The sequence below is a fragment of the Melospiza melodia genome, chromosome 1 (assembly GCF_035770615.1).
Source record: "Melospiza melodia melodia isolate bMelMel2 chromosome 1, bMelMel2.pri, whole genome shotgun sequence".
NCBI classification, from domain to species: Eukaryota; Metazoa; Chordata; class Aves; order Passeriformes; family Passerellidae; genus Melospiza; species Melospiza melodia.
Genome location: NC_086194.1, coordinates 81197730 through 81216175, shown reverse-complemented (window position 1 = coordinate 81216175; position 18446 = coordinate 81197730). Strand labels below are relative to the sequence as shown.

At 39.0% G+C, this 18446-nt stretch overlaps 1 protein-coding gene across 2 annotated transcripts in view; it reads right to left on the bottom strand.

The window, feature by feature from the left end:
• The window catches only part of KIAA0319 (KIAA0319 ortholog), a 55367-nt gene extending 55006 nt beyond the window's left edge, over nucleotides 1-361 (bottom strand). The window contains exon 1 of one of the 2 annotated variants that reach the window (XM_063159632.1): nucleotides 276-361. The gene's annotated coding sequence lies outside the window, so the exon portion shown is untranslated. The remainder of the gene's footprint in view (nucleotides 1-275) is intronic. The other variant, XM_063159639.1, reaches the window with a different exon arrangement.
• Between the last annotated feature and the right edge of the window lie 18085 nt (nucleotides 362-18446).

Below are 18446 nucleotides of genomic sequence, written 5' to 3'. Positions count from 1 at the left end.
ATACACACTTTGCCTCACGCAGACGGGGGAGTCAAGGAGTGAAGGAGAACTCCCTGGAAGACCGGGCGGCTCACCGCTGCCGCTGCCCCGCAGCCTTGCAGCCCAGCGTTCCCAGCTGCTTCCCGCGGAGCCCGGGCTGTGCCCTGCCGGGAGCCGAGGGCGGCCGCCCAGCGCTCAGCTGCGGAGCGCCTCGCCCGGAGCACCGGCTGGGCTTTCCGCCCCTTCCCCACCCTCGCCCAGGCCGCGGCGGCGATCCCATCTCCTGGCGACCCTACCTAGCGGAGGGCGGGAGCCGGCGCCGCCCCGCCGCCCCTCCTCGCTCCCTCCCGCGGGTGCAGGGCGCCGGCAGCGGGCGTGGGGCCGGAGCGGGGCCGGGCTGGGCAGGGCGGGAGGTGCCGCCACCTCCTCCTCGCCGCTGCTGACTCAGGAGCAGGCGCCGTCCCTCACGCCGCTGCCGAGGGGCGGCCGCCGCGTTCCGCGCAGGATCGCTGCCCACAGCCCCGCCGGGCACGCACCGCCCGCCGCCGCCGCAGCAGCGGGCCGCACCTGTGGGCAGCCCTGGGCACGGCGGGGAGGGCTGGGAGGCGGCCCCGGGCGGGGAGCTGGGGTCGGTCCAGCTCCATCCCTAGAGGGAGTCGGGGTTGGGGGGGGGGTTCCTGCTGGCAGCAAGGCCAGGGGGTGCCGCGTCTCCATCTCGAGGAGGGGGCGAGCGGGAGGCGCAGCCCCTGGGCACAGGGTCCCGCCGCTGTCCTCCCCGCCCGGCGGGACCTTGGTGGCACCTGCCACGGCATTGCCCCCACAGGGCTTTTACTGTTCCATGGACGCGACCTGGAGATAGAGCAGCGAGAGGTCTCCCAGGTCTGAAGCCCTTCAGCAAGGGTCTGAAGGTGTTGAGCCAAGAAGCTGTAGCGGGGAGGCAGCCGAGCTCTCTCTCTGCCTCACGCCGCTTTGGGTGCCAGCGGCCGAAAGGCGACCGCGGCACTGCTGCTGGTCTGCCCAGGGCCTCGAAGGTGGATCCCACACCCAATCCCTGAGTGCAGGTCTCCCTACTTTTGCCACCTGCTCGGCTTTTCGCTGCTCTGTTTCCACGTACAGCGTTCTGGGGACGCTGTTACTGCTGGTAGGGATTTCCCACGGTGGCCGCAGCAGGAGGCCAGCACCTGTCAGGCATGAGATGCACTGGGGCATACTCCCCAGCTCACACATCCTCATTCTATCTTCCTTCTGATCCTTACCTTTCCAATCTTCTCATGAATGTTGGGCTGGGGAGTCAGTGCTGCTCATCTGACAAAGTCCCATATCCTAAGGGCAAATACATCTTTGGAAGCCTCTGCAAGAGAACCCATAGGTTATCCAGAATAGCTTTTCAACAAAATATTCAGCAGTTCTCTGTCTTTGATTTTGCTCTATTTTTGCCACATTGCCATTTTCTGTTTGCAGTCAGAGCATGCAGAAATGGTTTGATTGCTTCTTTGATTTTTACAGCTCCACTCCAAAATAATACACCAGTTTGATTTGGAAAGAGGCATTTTTCTACTCAACACCAAAGTCCATGTGGCATAGAGAAGTGATTTAAGTATATCCACCTCAGCAACATTGTACAACAAGCTATTTCATTTTTACGTGAAATAAAACAAAAAAAGCGGTGAATTTCAGACTTGCAAAGGTTTCATGCTGTTTTGCACCAGCCTATCAAGGTCCCAGATCCTCTGTTCCACCTGTTAGTGATGCTGCTGTATTGCCAAGTTCTGCTCAGTCTTTAATGAATTGCCAGTGCTTGACTCAGGGTAAACAGTGTTTTGCAGTTAAAATGCTTTGATGAAAAAATCAAAGCATTTTAAGGATGTAAAAGTGTCATCTCTTGAGTGAACAACAGCTTTTACCTCCTCGTCTGATTCCCACCTTACCAACTGTATTCAACAATGGTCTGTTATGATATTTCCTGAAGCTACTTTATGTCTTCCTCAGTATGGGAAGGTCGTGACTCATGTGCTTGCTCTCTAAAGTAAGGAATGATATCTCAGAACTGTAATTGTGGATTGCTTTAGAATATATATGAAGGAGCCCAAAGGAGCTGTCTGTTGACATTTTTTTTTATTTTTTTTTTCCTGTGTTCTCATGCCAATTTTGATTCCACAGTTTCTGCGATTTCTGCATGTTGGCTGTTTTGGCCAGTTTAGGGAGACCAAGTCTACTAATTTGAAGTAAAAAAGTATCATGTGAATTCCTAAAACATGTTCTAATAACAACACAAAAGGAAGAGAAGACCTATTATTCCCACTGTTGACCTAGTCTGCTTGACTTGGAAGAGGATGTGTGTGCAGAGAGAGGAAGCCTGGATATCTTTCCTTTGTGGCAGCCCCACTTCTCATGCCTTGAAGCCTTCCTGCCAGCACTGGGACTCGATTTACTCACCCAGTGGGAGAAGAAAATTGACCTCCAATGTTTCATACAGTTGTGTGATCCTAATTTTACTGACTGCCACCAGATATGGTGGCACTTTTTTTTTTTTTAAATTATTTTCTCTGCAGGAATGATTATTCTCTCAATGTTATCACTTTTTGAACGATCTGTGTAGGTATGCAAAAGGCTCCTTAGCACAGCACAAGCTTAGGGACACAAGTCTTCTGCATATCCTGTCAGGAGGTTCTTCTTCTTCCCACTGTCTTAATTAAAACAGGGTGAAAAAGGATGAAAGCAGTGACTGTCCCTATTTGCTTTCCCTCCCCAGGGGTGCCTGATCCAGTGCCCTTGGCTTTTCAGATTGCCTCCTCCACTGAGTAATCAAGATGCAGCTACTCCTACACAAACACAGAGGAATTGGAGCAAACAGCTCCTGTTCGAGAAACCCAGCAGCAGCACCTGGTGCCTGTTCTGCTGCCAGTCTGCAAACTCCAGAAATGCTATGAAATGGCTAAACAGATTGTGAAGGCAGGCTTGCTGCAGATGGATGAGGCTAAGAAGGTATTTTCTTGCTGAGCCTTTCTTGCCTTTCACATAACTGATAAATTAATAGGCTAAACTCTCCCAAAATAATAGTCTTAGCATGTCATAATGCTATCTCAAAATAATTAAAACTTCAAAATCTAGCCCCTCTAGGTGAATGTTGATTGGGTTACCTCCAGCTGCCTTCCCACAATAAGTGCTTTCATTTGATCAGACAAAAGTCTCGTGGAGCTGTCATCACCCAGGACAATTAACTCAGCACCAGATATCCAGGTTCATTTTGGAGTCTACCCCTGACATGCACCTCCCATCACTGCCAAGTGGACCGTTTGAGCAGCTCCTTGCTGTGTCAGGGAAGCCCTGACCTGAGACATAACATTATGGTGATATTCAGGAGGTCCCTGCCCCCGCAGGGGGCGGGCACTACCCTGCATCCTATTCTCCTATCCCTTTTCAACTGGATTGCTAAACCAACTGCTCAGAAGTTTTCCCTGTGACATCTGTTTCAGAAGAAAGAGGTTTGGGGCATATGCCACTTAGGTCACACTACTTAACCCTTATTAGATTGTGTTTCACTTTTCTGAAAATAACCTTTTCCCACCTCCCATTTAAATAGGTAAAACAACTTCATATGTTTCAGTTCAAGGAAGTGTCTACCAACATTGAAAAAGAGGGTATTATTCACCTTCAAGGCACCTGAGACAGATTTATTTTTTTATTCATTAGTAATAGTAAAAGTTTTTGAAAGCTGGAAGGAGGTGAGTTCCACTTGGCCACATTTGTCCAGTTGTTCTTACATGTCATTTCTACTGCCAGCCCAGGTCAAGCTTCTGCCTTGACCAATTGTGTCTGAGTAGCTTTTTATTGGCTTCTCTGTCCCACCAGTGACAGTATCAGGAAATCTAATAGGAGTGCAAAAGGTTAGAGTGACATAGTATAACTCTTTCTTTCTTTCTGTTGTTGAAGCATGTTATGTTTCATTGATGCAGTCTATACTTTTTCCCTACAACACTGTAGTTTTACAACATTTCTGTATGTTTTTAAGTCCATTTATTGTCAACTATGCATGAATCTGTAAATAATGACAGAGGAATGATCTTACCATGGGTTGTTGCAGATGCAATATTACTTTCATTTCAATTGTAATATAACAACATTCCTGCCTGCTGCATCTTCCATTTAAGCCTCCTGTTTTCTCAGCCTGACTGAAATGGCAGCCTCTTTGTAAACACATTTTTGTTATTTACAGTTTCGGATTACTTTCTATAGTTAAAATCAGATTAATTTCAATAGCTAAGAGCATAAATGTGTTTTAGATGTATACTTTTAGTCATGATAAAATAACTTCCTGTTATTACTGTGGTTTTACTTTCCCCCTTTTTTCTTTTTAAATCCATCTAATTTTTTATCTCACAGTTGTTTAACATTTTGTTATTTTGTTAAACATTTTGTTACATCTCTTCTGTTTTAGTAACTTCAGGCTATTTTCATGTAGATACATTTAAAGCTTTGCCTGGATTCTCAAAAGAAGTTGCTTTTCTTGATGCATAAATCAAAATATTAATAAAATAATGCTTCTTATCATATGGAATTTTATCAAGGTCCATTGTTGTTTCTGATTATCAATTGGAGATAATCACTACATTTTCTTATATTCCAAGTTCATTTAAATCCTTTTTGATGGATAGCTTCCATAACATCATATCACTGATTCAGGAAAAAGAGTTCAAATTCTAAGTTGTAGTCTAATAAATATTTTGTTAGGTTTTACATTTTTTGTTTTTATAACGTTAAATATTTTGGTGTTTTCATACCAGTTTGAGTTGCCATATTCAGCAGTTATTTTGCCTTTTACATCAATGTAAGAGGTAAATTGATATAAGGGCTCTGTCTCTTGACTGTCAGCGATATTGGTACGTATTAAGCGGTTTAAAATGTATTTAATTAAAGATGTAGTGCTTGATTAATATTTGGTAGTCAGTAAAACATTTAGCATTTATGCCTTTTTTTTTTTTCTTTAAATATGATTGCTTTATTGTAGTTTAAAAAGATTTTTAAAAGCTGTATGCAAGATTTTCTCATTCTGGAAGAATGACTAACTACTTAATTGCACCAAATATAATTTTCTTCTTGCCTGTCTTTGCAATTAGAAAAATGAATTGTCTCTTACAAAGTGTTATGACTTTGCTTCTACCTAATAAAAATATTACATCCCCACTCACTCACTCTTTCAAAGGTGAAGGAACACTACTGATCAAAGGAGGGAGCAGTTAGCTCTAGAGATGGATCTGCAGCTTAAGTGTGATGCCGAGTCACTCAAAGTTCTGAAACCTCTTTTTTCTTTTCTTTCTTCTCCAAATTAAAAACCTGTCCTACAATATCAGCCATTAATAGCATTTTTCCTTTTTTTTCAAAATAGTATTGAAGGTACACAAAGAAACGAAAGTAGTCATAATGTAGTAGGGTGTGTAAACTGGTACTTCTTTGACAAAGCATGAGTTTCTGGTGCTTTCCCTTTCTCAGGGATCCTTAGGAATGTTAAATTCCTACTCCCTGTCTTCCCCTTGCCCATTAGTCCTTTGGCTGCGACTCCTAGGGAGGGATAGGAGATGTAAGCAATGAAAGCAAACCTCATGGTTTTTCTTTCCTCTTGGTGAGGAAGAAGAGAATGTGAAGCAAATCAAAAGTTGTGAGCACTGTTTGCTTGTGCTGGCCTTGTCACTCACAACCAGATGTAGGAGAACAGGGAACACTTGCATTGTTGAAGTTACAGATGTAGAGTGACAACTGGTGCAGAAGAAATTCCTTAAAAATTCCAGTAAATATGAACTGAAGTTGTGACTGCCTTTTTTCTGCATCATATGACCCTAATAACTAGACTTACAAATTTCATACTACTTTTATCACTTAAATTACAATCCCAGTTCTTAGCACTCAAATGCTCCCAGTCACTTAAGATGGAGGAAGTAATTTAATTTAACATCAGATTCATTCCTTTTAAAAAAAACACACATAGGTTAAAGGTGTATAAAAGGCAAACATAAAAGAGACAGTTCGACAATGTGGAAACCACAAACAAGGTTATACCACACTTTTCTCTATCATCATCATTTCCTTGAAAGTCTAAGCAAATAAAACGCTTTTCAAAATGAAAAAAAAAAACCACCAAAAAGCCACAAGTACTCACTATTGCTGTTATTTTTGAGAGCTGTTCCATAAAAATTAGCAGGCACCTGAGGATTTTATGAGCTTTTAGTTATTTGGGAACATAAATGAATAAATAAAAGACTGAGTTTTCTGTCTTAGCTGTCGTGAGACTTTACAATGATGTTGCTAAGCCAAGTTACTCCTGAGAAGCTTTCTGGGTATGTTAAGAATATGTCCTTTAAAATTTTATTTCAGTTGTCATATCATGGTTTCCCTTCCTGTAGCCAAAAATAATGAAAAGCTGTGCCTAGATGTGGTATGACTTTAGGTCAGGGCAGCTCCTTGAGGCCAGGAGGAGACCAGGGCTCCTGATCGTAGAGGAAGGGATGCTTCTCACTGTCCATCCCTCTCCTCAGTTTGAATGTCCTCAGTGATTTCCTGTCATGCCATGCCCTCCTGCAGCGGAGAGGCACAGCCATGACTGTGGCTATAGGGCATGAGCACCCCTGTGCATGAGCAGGAGCAGCCCCCTGCCCCAGCAAGGCCAGGGCATTGCACAGCCCCCAGGGAGGGCCCTCAGCTCCCAGAGTGATGAGAGGGGAGGAAAGGGTGTGTGGTGAAACAGGAGCTGAGATGGGAGCTCTTACCCCTCTGATCCCTGCAGCTGTCTTCCCCTCACGTTTTGAAAGTTTATTACTGCTGCCTGCAATAGCTGGGTCCGGTAGCATTAAGCAGTCCTTATAAACACGTGAGCTGTTGTGGCCATCTGATTGCAGGGGTTCCATACTGTTGTCTCCTTATCACAAAAGTTTCATACCTTCTTGGTGTTTCTCCTGGGCAGCTCCTCAGCACACTGCCACTCCCATTACCACAAAGTCACCAACTAACACCAGTTCCCATCTCACCCAGCCATCCCACTCCTTTATAGCACTCTTCTTCTCATGGGTTACAGCTGTGGCCTGTAAAGTCAGGCCTGTTCCTAATCTTTGATAATTGGCCCAGCTGCAACTCCTTAGGCGTAAGATTACTTTCTACACTATCTTTATTTTCTTGTATTCTATCCCCCCTACAAGCTGTAGACAACATAAGAATTAAACACACTGGCATAGGTTGCGCACATCAAATTAGAATAAAGTGACTGGCCTTTTTGGTCATGGTGACAAAGATGCTCAACCAGAAATTGTACTGTGATACCAGCCTTCCTAAAAGAAAAAGCTGACTGGAAAAAGGAAATAAAAGCAGATAGTGCCTTTTGAAAAAAGAAATTGTGTCATCATGGTCCATTTTTATAGCCATATCACTGTGCTGTTTGTAGTTACAGGGAGACGTGTAGGGCTCAGAACAGAAAATCCAGGCTATTTCCAATTATCCGGGCTGAGCTTCAAGTGTTTTTGTAGCTCACAGTGTAGTTTTATTGAGAGCAGAATCTTTCATGTAACACTCATACTTACTCTTTTATTTTGGAGATCTGATTCGTAAAATTACATGTCAAGGATTTCTTATATAAGCACAGTCAGCCCAAATGTTCATTCAGGGCAGTACCCTGTCCTATATTGTTGCCAAAACCAGGCAGCTAGAGAAAAATATACATGGTAGCTTTTACGTTTCCTAGTTTTTACATCCAGCTAGTTTTGTCTTTGTGAGGTGATTGTAGTAGTCCTGTGTATTTCTAGTCCATGAGCATCCAAGTTCCCTTTGACCTCGTGTTAGCTCTTAGTTTTCATACCATCTGTTGGCAAGAAATTACAGAGCTCCAAGGCTTCAAACACCTACAGCTTGGTATCCTCAAACAAATTCAAACAAAGTATAGGGAGGTCGAATTGTCAAATAAGTGACTCAGAACAGGCATTAGAAAAGTCTGATAATCTGAATCCACCCTAGACAGGCACTGTACATAATATTCTTGCTTTACACATTTTTTTTTCAATATTGCTGAAATTTGCAGTATATTTTTTCTATTTCCATGCAGCTATTTTCCAACACACAGAAACAGGTTCCACGGCAAAGAGTGCAACTCTCCTAGCAAAGTGATTTCGGCCAGTTCTTGTAAGTCACATGAAAATCCTGGACTCAAAAGCTTGCTAATGTTTGAGCTAAACATCCCAATTTAATTTTTGCGATCAGGTCAAGCCTAAAGATTTAGCTCCATACTTTGTGTCAACACTTTTGACAGCGTTACTAGAATGTTTTCTGCTTGATTAGCAGATTAGTGTTTTGAGGACCAGCTTTCACATAAACTTGCAGCATCCTAGTGAATTCTGCATTAATTTTAATGCCTTTGCTTTGTAACACTGGTAACTTAAGATGTCATTCCTCAACTATAGTTAATATTATTTAATTTGGTCCTAAATGAAGTATGATTGTGAATTTGCAAATCTCTTCATGGAGATGTTTACTCAGCTGACTACTCAGCATTCTTAATCAGCTAGCAAACTCAAAACTCAAACTTTGATGTAAGTTGTGAAAATCTGTTTAAAAGAGAGGAAAGGCGGCAATTCAACAGAAGAAAAATAATTACTAATTATATTTTAAAAAAACCAAACCGGCTTTCTTCTTCTGCAGCTAATCAGACTCCTGCCACAGATTCTGTAATATCTTAGAATAAGAATGGTCAACCATCTAAAATTGCAATATAATATTTTAAACTGCAGAATCTGGGTCTCTAGAATTTATTCTTATGCTTCTAAGCAGATTGTAAGGCTGTCCATTAACTTTATCCAACTTTAGAAGGAGAGTATATGTTTCAGAAATGAAAGCCATTTCTATTTTTTGCCCACATTTTATACATTTAAAAAGTTACTGTCAATAATACACAGTTAACACTAGAAAGAAAGTACTACGAATTTCCTGTATGGATTTAAAAAAATATTTATAGATGAAACATAGTGTCTTAGACAAGGAAATAGAGAGATATCCATTTACAAGGAAAGATCCCCAGAAATATCAAGACAGAAGAAAAATAATTCAAGCTTTTTTAGACACTTGATTCTCAGGATTTCTAGAAGTTGCAGCAGAGAGTGAACATCCATTAAAAAAAATTAAAGCTTTCTCTTTCATGGGGAGAAAGGTTTTTTTTATTCAGTTACATTCTACTTCAGAAATGTGATCTGTTGTTTCAGACAGCAATAAAATTCAGAAAGATTTCTAAAATATACTTTGAACTGTCTTTCATAAAATAAACATTATTACAACTAGGATGATATATTTCATGCTATAGCGCCCCTAACAATTTTTGAGTTTTTACAAGATCAGAAGTTATTAATTTTCAGCAAGTTGTTTGTTATATCTGAAAAGAACAGGTATTCTTATTTTTTGCCATTTGAAAGAACTTAAAAGCTTAGATCTTAGTGAACTGTGTTCTAATGAAAATACAGGGGTTTATTTTTTAATATAGGTGCACTGCAAAATTTAAAAGAGCATCTATTTTTTACATGCTATGTGGTGGAGGTTATTAAAAGCCCAGTTTTTGAATATAGGTTAACTATGTCTATTGTGTATTTCCACGTAGTTTAGACACTTAGACATACCAATGCCCACATAAACCTCTTGCAATTTTGTGAGCAGAAAAACATAAACCTAGTTCGGTGCACTTCCTATTCTATGTCTTTTTACATTTATAGGCTGTTTGGTCTCGTTTTGTCAGTTTATATGTTGCAGCAGACATTTGAAAATACTGTGGAATTTTTTTTACACAAGTATCTACAGTGCAGGACATTTTCACAGTTGATAAGATAATAGTGACCTTAACTGTAGACAGCAGTCTGCTCTGATTTAGTTTCTGTTGGTCTGGGTTGGAATTTTATAATACAGTTAGGATCAGGATATTCCTATCTTTTGCCAGAAGGTACTCGAGTGCTTTATTTCAGGCCACGTAGCCATGTCATATCCATTTTATGTCTGGTAAGCACAATCTCCTTTTAAAACAAATTTATTAACTTGATTAACTTAAAGAACTCCACTGATTATGCCCTGAGGATTCAAATGCTGTGTCAAACACATATTGCACATATGTGCAGCATGCAGGAGGACTATACCCCTGCAATCTTGACTTGTAGCTGCTGTATTTTTTGACTTGTATCCGTGGTAACCAATGGTGGGAAAGCAAGGCGCCAGAATCACCTGAGTAACCATGGAAACCAAAACAATGTTTATGGGTAATTGCCCAATCTAACCCTCCTACCTACACAAAATAGGAAATAATTGATATTTAATACCTGGAGACACTGGCCTGAAATTAATCATTTGGAATGATTTATGTCTTGTCATTATAATCATTATAATTATTATAATTTTTATAGTGATGTGTTTTATCATTGTAATCATTATCATTGGGGGTTGGAACTAGTTCTTTAAGGTCTCTCCAATCCAAGCTATTCTATGATTCTATGTTTCCAACACTTGAAGCAAGAAGCTACATGCAAAACGTGATAAAAAAAGATCACCTCTCTGTAGTCTTTTCCTTTCTTATCACACCTAGGTCAAGTTAAAAAACCTTGCACTGTGAGGATATTGTTTAGTCATATTTGTTTTAGATGTCATACAAGGAATTACTGGATTTGTCTTTGATATGAAATATTTATTCTCCCATGTCATTCAAGAAAAAAAGTGTCAAATCATGTGAAGTACTTCCATAATGAAAAACTATCTATGTTGTTGTTTTGAGTAAGATGTTCAGATCAAGACTGATAAACGGGAAAAGACAGTTTGAAAGGACTCTGAAAATACTCTGATCTGCCTGGTCTTGACTGCTCTCTAGAGTTGCAATAGGAAACTGTAACTGGCTTCAGCTGTACTCAGGGAACTGCTGTGGGAAGCAAGCTGGTGTAAGCCCTGCTTACAAAAAAAAGAGTTTTGACAGGGTACTTTTATCTAGGAACAACACAGTGTCCTTTGAGAAGGAACTGGCATGGAGGAGAAGAGATCTAAGACTTAATGCAGGAGGCTTGATCCTTTCTTTCTTCCCCTAGAATTCTCATGCTGCATCTTTTGAATGGGTCTGGAGTCCTTACTGCTGAGCCTGGTGGGAGAACATTGCAGGGTCAAAGTAGAGGGCAGTGAGGGTAGTTCAGTGAAATTATTACACTTGCAGCTGAAGTTTTATATCTATGAAACTGCCTTTGCTTCATAGTGGCCAGCTCCTGCATCCAAAAGTGAAGCATTAGAAGCTGTATTCATCCTAACTTACTGCTCCAGGCTCATCTCAGGCTGTTAGGAAGCAGCACAGAGAGTGTATCTGACAAATGTATTAAATCAGGGAAAAGGGAAGAATGCCAATAGAAGATACTCAGTAAGAGAACCTTGGAATGTAATTGCATGGAAAGGAGAAGGAGTTGTAATAAATGACAACTATACATGATGTCATTGAGCTTATTGCAGGAAAAGTCACAAGCACTGATTTAGGGTATGAAAGCTGCTTTAATCAAAAGACAGAAAGGTAATTACAGTCAGGGACTTTTACAACAAGAAATCAGATACTGAGGTATCTAAAGCAAAATTAACTGCTAAAAAAGACTTTCAATTAAATAGGTGACAATGGGAAAGCAGCAATGAAGGCCATTAGCAAGTTGAAAGAAATGACTGAAAAGTGAAAGGTAAGAGAGAGCATTGTGAATGTGTGGTCTAGGTCACTTAGAGAAACACTGACTAAAATATTGACAAATGCAGGTTTAATATAAGTTTGCAAAAGAACAAAGCTTGGTGATAAGGTTCATTCTATTACTATATGCATAAAGCACACAAAGTAAAATCAAGTTAGAATCAATCTAGAATGGTTTACATGAAGACCAGGGATGGTCTTTGTTAGGAAACAGGACCTCATTAGACAACAGAAATTCCTGGGAGCAGACAGTATTTCCAATGATCTCAAGAGGAGTCTAACTGCATGAGGCATTAAACAAGGCTTGGTCCTAACAAGCATTCCTGAAATTGTAAAACAGCTCAAGGGGTGGTGGGAGGATATGCACCTCAGCATAGAAATATGATTACTTTGCCTAAAAACAGAGAAATCACAGGTTGATTATTTCTGGTTTGAAGGTGAAGCAGTTTTTTTTGATACCCTTTCTTACTAGGAACTTACAATGACATTTGAAAACTCTCAAAGCACAGCCACACAAAAGGATAGCTCCTGAAAATGACAGTCTGGAGAAACTGGCTGGAGAAACAATTAGTGTTAGCAGAAGGAACAAAAAAATAGTGCTAGGATGGGTATCTAAAAGAATTACTACATCAAATATTGAAAACTGAGCTTCTAAGCCATTTAGGAGATATTTACTGAAGCTAATGTGAGTAAGACTATGGCAGATACCCAGAATACTCTTGGAAAAGTGTGATTATAAATGGCTGCTCTGGAATAATGGTTTGTATGTGACCTTGTAATTGTAAAAAATATCAGCTATTTCATCTGTTCTTGGAGCCTTCATTAATTTAGGCATGATAATAAATTGCATCAATGGTTGTTTTGTGAAACATTCAATATTACTATTTCATTAGAGGTGGTTTGAGAGCTTTTCTAAATCAGTACTTCATGGTACTAAGAACTTAAAAGCGTATAGATATATTAGAATAGCTAAATATTATCTTCCAGAAAAGCAAAAATCTGTAACAACAAATAGATTTTAATTTCACTTTCCCTTTCAAAAAATCTGAAAGAACTCCTTTGCTTTCAGCAAATAATGGAAACGAATAATTTGTACAGTACACAGAATGCAATAACTAGTCCAAATTACTAGAGCACTATGTGCACCCTAATAATTTATTTGAAAATCAGGATCAATACATTATTAACTAAATGAGCATTGAATATTAATTACCTCATTTTAAATGACATCTCTAATTTTTATCTTATTTACCCAAACATTGCTTCATCTTTTTCAATTTTATGATCAAGGAATTGTGATGCTGACAAATTTAATACCTGCTTAAGGCTATCTAATGTAATACTGAGGGAATTTCAATGTAATACTTAAGGAATTTCTCATGCTTTCAGCATAAAACAAGCCTGTAACAAAGTGGGAATCACTACCCAGATGCTCTGTCCCCATCAGTTGTCACTATCAACCAGGACAAACTGCTGTGCTTCCCTTTTCAACCAAGAATGACTCTTCCATTGCTGCACAGGGAAGTTCCCTGTATTTATAAGAATTGAGATGACTGTGTTAAAAGCATTTTGTACATGCAAAGTAGCAAAATGCCACCCCTGAGATTTCTGCACATGTGAGTTAATGTTTTAATGTAATGGGAAATTTACTTCCTTTCTGGTGTGCAAATGAATTCCGGTAGATGCTCTAGTTTAAGAGTGAAATGGCAAGCTTATTTTAGCTGTGGTGGTGTTAGTGAAATGAAATTCCCTGTGTTTTCCTTTTCTTCTAATTCACATGTAGGTACTGGGAGAAAAAAAACGGCAGCAGAAGTTCATGCTAGCTAAACCTCCTTTTTATTGCCAGCAATAAAGGTGCCTCTGGGATGAGAAGGACCCTGTGTTACAACTCCAGATTCTTTAAAAGCAAGCTGAACACTACTTGCCTGCTTATTTGTACACTTTACAGACCATATTTGCTTTGGCCATGATATCATAGAATCACGGAAGCATTAAAGTTGAAAAAATCTCCAAGATCATCAAGGCCAACTTTTGGTCTATCTTTGGTCACCATTCACTTGAAAGTGATTGTACATGCAAACCTCCGTGCCCATTTATTAGCTGAGTTTATATGAATTTGTTGCAGCTTTCTTTTAACACTCTTTTCAAAAGCCTTTCCTTCCTCAAAGAGTATGGAAATACATCTTTTTACTTTCAGGTAGAAGTGGAGAACAAAGCCCTTGGAATATGTAACTACTAAAGTCTGAATTATCATTCACAGAGTGCTTGGCAAACCAGATGGAGTGAAAGACAGTGCTGTGTGATTGATTTTGGAAGCTTGGAAAAGAATCAGAGGGAGAGGTTTTATAATTCTACTCTATGATGTGACTTTCATATATTTTTTACTAAGCAATAATTTTAATTTTTATGTTAAAAAGGATAAATATCTGATGAATAATATTTCCATAGTGAGATGCCAAAATTATTAAGCAAATACACTTGTTGCAATATTTAATTATTTCTATAATTAAAAAACTATTTAAAGACTAGCAAAGCTCTATGAAATCAAAGATATAAATTTACCTGCTAATATAGGAAACTACAAACTTCTGATGAATGAAGTTGAAGAGGACAGGCTAAGGCAGATAAACTAAAAAACCATGAGTTCCAAGGCAAAATGGGTGAACAGCTGAGAATATTGGCAAAGAACAGATTCTTTATCCCCACTTCTTCCACTCATTCTTCTTTATTCCATTTTGTTTTAAGGAAGTAATTTTACATTATGAAATATAGTCAGGGATGTAGTGGGGCCAAAAGTTTAAATGAGTTCAAGAGAGGGTCTGTTGAATTGTAAGACATGTATCAACATTACTGCTATAGAAAACTATTTTGATAACTACACAGATGATTCAATAATTTTGTCTTGTAGCCTGTTGTATGTTTATTACTGTTGAAAAGAGTGTCTGCCATGCAAGCAGTACAACAGAACGTTGTGTTTACAGCTCATGGGCAGTATTCATTAGATGATTATTTTTACTCACCTGAAATGAAATGGCAAACATTTCATTAGTAATAAAAAACAATTTACTTTTTTGAAAACCTCCTTGCTGCTAGTCATATTCATTAGGTAATATTATACCCAATAATGGAAAAAGGTAGTGGAATTTTACTTGAGAGCTAATTATTGTTTATGCTGAAATAAAGCTAAAGGGCAGTCCTGGAAAGAAGGACTTGGCCTAGAAGCTTAGAGCTGTCTGTGAATGAGAAAAGACATGCCTGGGTGACCTAAACAGCACCAGCATCCCAGCTCCTCTAGCACATCTCTGAAACCCTCCTGGTGTCATCTGGCATCATAAGGATGTGTCTCTCTCAAGACTTACTCCAGGAGCATCTGGATCAGCAGGCAGCAAGAATGCTGCAGAAATGCTGTTGCTTTGCAAAGTTTTACTGCCACTAGTAATTCATAATAGGGGAGTTATTGATGACTCAAATTGTGTTGTACCTGAACAATTCAATAAGACTGTAAAGAATCAGAAACCTGTGTCAGTCCAGATTTGGGGTGCCCCAGTTTGGGTGGGGCACTTCGTGTGCATGAATGAATATATACACTGGCAGTCGTAGACTTTGTGTCCAAGCTCTGCTCCTCAGTCATCACTGACCACTTGCCATTTTTCTCAAGAGACCCCATGGAACAGGGTTTTCTTGCCTGAATCTGCAAGCAGATTCACTGTGTTCCCATAAAAATAGTGCTGCCAGTAATGAAGCATTTCTTTTTTCTTAGGCTTTTAGGACTTTCTTTAGTGCTTTAACTTAAAAAAAAAATGGGGAGGGAGGGGGGAAATGAAAAAATTATTTAAAAGTTCAGTGAAGATTAAAGCAACATTAAAACCATTGATGTAAATAAGGAATTAAATCCAGGGGCAGAAACAGTGAGATTAGTAACAGCTGGTACAGGGTACAACAGTCTGGAGAAATGCTGTCCTGGGGTCAGAATTTCAGCACTAATTTCTGCAAATATGTTGCAAATAAAATATTCAGTTTCCAGAACAAAGTTATCTAAAATTCAATGCACAGAAGCCAGGACAGCTCAGTCCTTAGGCATGTGTGTATTCATTCTATGCACACACATGAAGTATCATGTGCCTGGTGTGAGCAGAGCAGACATTCAGCTGCTTTTCTGCACTGGCACAGCCATGATGTACCCTTGGTTCATCTCTAGGCATTGCCATCATGTTTGGCATTTGTGTGGCCCAAACCTTCATGGCAAATTGGAGTGCAGACTAAGTAACAGTTCCCCTTGTCTCAAAATGCACCAATAAGCAAAAAACCCTCACATTTAAGAAGTACTATGGACAATGCAAAAAATGTTTAAAGATAAAGAAGAGTGTGATATACCAGTAGTATTGGCTCATTTTTAGGTAGGTATTGTGTTTACAGGAACAATTCAAAAGTTTGGATTTTCCATTAGTTTATGTTTATATTCTGCAGTTAGGAAAAAGCAAACAGAAGATGTATTTCTTTTGAAGAATGACAAGTAAACATGTTGTAACTAAGCTGCTGTTCAGAATAGGGAGATGAATAAAGACAGGGAGTTTAAGCCAGCAGTCCAGAAGAGCTTCATCCAGCAGCTGGCCAAGAAGCTCCCTGAGCTGGCAGGAAGCTAGCACTGCACCAGAGTCAATAAGAGTGAATGAGATAGTACAAAAATCACACAAAAAGTGATTAATCCATCAGCTGTGATATTCGTCCTGGCCAAAGTGATAGAATGGATACTTGTAGAGCCACTTCTTGATGAGGCTGCAAGTTTGGTTGATAAAGGTAATATTTTTGATGTAGCAGACTTTTTCTTGTGAGGCATTTAACTTAGTGCTGCGTGGCATCTTGATCGATTATCCAGCAGGATAATCAACTTGGCACTAATGAATTTAGGGCTGATTAAGTGACAATTCCCAATAGTAATTATAAATAAGAAATTACTGAATGAGTGTGTTTCTCATTACACCCTGCTGATATCAGTTTTCTGACTTCTGCTGCTTAAAGATTTTATCAGTGTTTGGGGAAAAAAGTCTAACATAAGTGATGAACTTTGCAGTTATGCTGAAATATGTACTGTTTCATTTTGGGATATTTATGTTTTGGAGACCATGGATTCAGAACAGTTCTCTATTTCTGTGTGTGCCATGGAATGCAGCCTATCAACAACTAAAATAAGGTGGGGCAGTGGGTTGTTCTCTGCCAATCAATTCAGGATGGTTTAAAATTTTTTATTTACTTGGAGGAGTAAAGGCTGGAATAGATGCATGCAGTACTAACTTGCAATTTTAAACATGTTCTGCCCATTAGTCTCATAATACTTGTGATTGTTTATAGTGTAATAACCTTCATGTGTTAAAATTAACATTTTAACTATTAAAATTGATCTTCATCCATATCATCCTACTTTGAATCCTTATGATTCAAAGTAGAAGCATTACCCTATTATCTTGTAGATAAATCACTTGCAAGGTACCTTTATTATGGAATTAATGTTAGAGTAATTAGGACAGAGTAAATCCTTTTGTGTGACTTTTAGTTTGATAATACATGGTTAATTTAGCTCATAGAGATATTTAATATTAAGCCTCCTTATTATGATATTTTATTCGTCCCAAATAGTGAAGTGAAATTTTATTGTAACAGGATGTCAACATTTCTAAGGGATGAGGAAGATAGCTATGGTCTGACTGCCAAATATTTCTGTCTTGAGAATATTTCTCTAATGCTAGGTGATTTCACTGAGAGGTCCAGAAAATTTTCTGTTTGATTGCAAAGTATCAAAATATTTGTATATTTTGCATGAAATAACTTGAAGATAGCTGTCATGTATTTTCCCAATAAACATTAATAACTTCTATTAATATAGTTGTATCAAACTCAGCAATTAATAAGTGATGATCTCCTTTTCTTCTTCTCACTCATCTTTTGCATTTGCCTTGGTAACTCAGCAGTGATTAGGGGTGAAAGGAAGATTCTTAAAATTAATATGAAATGCATTAAAAAATTTAAAAGTAAGATTTTAGGAACAAGGTTTTCAAAAGGTGTGCTAGAAAACGTTATGGGAAGTTATGAAATGAAGGGAGAAAGGGGAAGCAAACATTAAGGTGTGTTAGATTCTGACTGGTTGTTTCACAGTCAATTCAAATTCTCAAAATTAAGAAAAGTCAAGGGAGACTGAGATAAATACCATAAAATTCATAGTTATGGATTCAGTCCTAAAAAATAATTCAGGTTGTTCCTTTCATTTCCAAGTTGAAGCTTTTCAAAACTGCCAGTGAATACCTAATGTAACAAGTTGCCAAAAAATTCTGTCATGCCAGAACATTACAGAGATTGTCTTGGACCATTTTCTAAAACTATGTTTGGCACACGTTTTTCAAACATTTCTCTACACTTATTTAGACCAGGAGTTTCCTTAAATAGTTGAAATATATTTGAAACCTGTAAATCTAAGCTCTAAAATATTTGGTTTCTATAAGGGAAACATTGCAAGAAACCATTTTTGCACACTTAAAATGGCAAGTATTACTATCTAACTTTTTAATAGTTGGTAGTTAGTAAGGACTGAATTTTCAGTCATTTAAATTGCCAGTTTCCACCTTTTTCTTCACTTTTTCAGTTTTATTTAGTTCTTACAGATAATTTTCAGAGTAGGCTAGGAGTCTTTCTCAGATAGTATTTGTGCCAAGATGTTCTGAGGATTGCTTATAAAAGATTCTCAAAGAAAGAGATTCTCAAGGAG